The sequence below is a fragment of the Protobothrops mucrosquamatus genome, unplaced genomic scaffold (genome assembly GCF_001527695.2).
Source record: "Protobothrops mucrosquamatus isolate PMUCROS unplaced genomic scaffold, P.Mucros_1.0 scaffold24936, whole genome shotgun sequence".
Classification (NCBI taxonomy): domain Eukaryota; kingdom Metazoa; phylum Chordata; class Lepidosauria; order Squamata; family Viperidae; genus Protobothrops; species Protobothrops mucrosquamatus.
The window spans coordinates 86-1,838 of record NW_015410686.1 but is presented as its reverse complement, the minus strand read 5'-3'; the positions used below and the strand labels follow the sequence as shown (position 1 = coordinate 1,838).

Sequence of the window (1,753 nt, the reverse complement as noted above, 5' to 3'; positions counted from 1 at the left end):
AGTTACACAGACAGAATATGTTAATTTTGCAAAAAACATTGGTTGGAATTATACTTATGCCTTACTAAATCATCCAATAAATAATGCTGTTCTTAAATGAGTGTTACTGAATGACATTAGTATTATCACTAATGTACAAGAGTTGATTGGATGAACTGCTGTATGGTCTAAATAGAATTAATATTTTGACTTTTATTAAACTGTATGAAACATGCAACTAAAACCCTAACAGAAAAGTTCTGGTGCTGCAGCTTGTTTTTATATTAGAAAATAAGCAATCATGGGAAGGCACTTATGGGAAAGTTACATATGCACATTTACTGTCATGTATAAATTAGGATTAGTTATAGGAAAATATCTTTATATTGTTCATCTGCCTATCAGACAAAACAGTCGGTTTCAAGCAGGATTATCAATGAGAATTTATGACCTACTTGGAAAATATTAAAAGTTACAAATCCTGTTTACTCAGGCAGTTGTAGATAAAGAAGGATCTAGAATTTGGATTAAACTGACCTGTAGGGGCAACAGCAATTTTAAACACATTTACGCAGAAATTATACCTTAATAGATTAGTAATTATCAGTCTTAATTTTCAGATCTGTATATAAAGAGGGAAGAGACTATCTATATAGGCTAAAGATGATCAAATCCACGAACAGGCTACAAAGGTTGAGCACTTCCCACAACTTATCATTGCTCAGCTTTTACTTTCAACAGAGATAAATTATTCATTCTTACCAAAAAATGATGGATACAGGGCAACAGAACTATGTCGGTCAAAGTGAAATAAAGCCCTTCAGCAAATATATGCTCCAGAGGTGGAAGTTCAGATGTCTTTATTTTCCTAATGTGAGATGGTTCCCTGTTGGTAGCCAGTGGCACCTTCTGCAGAGTTAGTTTAGAGAAAGCTGTCCTCAGTTCCAAATCTGCAGAAGCAGGTTCCTGATTTTCCACAGTCCTATCTTCTTTTGAGGAAATATCAGTGCTTGCTGTCTTGTCAAGCATCTTTTGCTGTTGAACTTTCTGTCTTCTAATTTTGTCATCATTGTGTACTCTTACAGGTTCCCCCAATTTATTTTCAAACTGCAGTATCTCTTTGGGAATATTCTGAGGCTGATTAGGAGACATTTTTAGAAAGTTTTCAACTGCCAGAGGAATGCTGATCTCACAAAGTCTGGTCCATTCACTAACCTAGAAATAAATAAGGGTGATGCAACAGTTAAAAGTGCTGGATTACAACTGGGAATATCCAGTTTCTACCTCACTCTCAACTAAGTAAATTTAATAGGTGACTTTGGGGTAGACATTGTCACTCAACCCAACCGACTGAAAGGTATACAGCAGTGTTTCTCAACCGTGACAATTTTAAGGCATGTGGACTTCAACTCCCAGAATTCCACAGCCAGCAATGCTGGCTGTGGAATTCTGGGAGTTGAAGTCCACATGCCTTAAAATTGTCAAGGTTGAGAAACACTGGTATACAGGATAAAATGAAGGGAGGTGTAAATCCTGAGATCCTGGGAAAAAATATTAGATATATATCATCATTATCATCACCACCACCACCACTGACTATTTAGCCGAGGATTAGCATGATAATAACAATCAATTGTAAAATGTAAGCATTTTAACAAATTGATTGAAATGGCATACATAAATTATTTGTTTTTGAAGCTACAGAAATAAATCTCTACTCTGGATCAGATTCAAATGCTACCACTGTGTACCTAAAATAACTCCAAGTCTGTAT

The 1,753-nt window shown here is 35.5% G+C and overlaps 1 pseudogene; it reads right to left on the bottom strand.

Annotated features, from left to right (window-relative positions):
* Nucleotides 1-740: 740 nt before the first annotated feature.
* LOC107302066 lies at nucleotides 741-1,194 on the bottom strand (annotated as a pseudogene).
* Nucleotides 1,195-1,753: the final 559 nt, after the last annotated feature.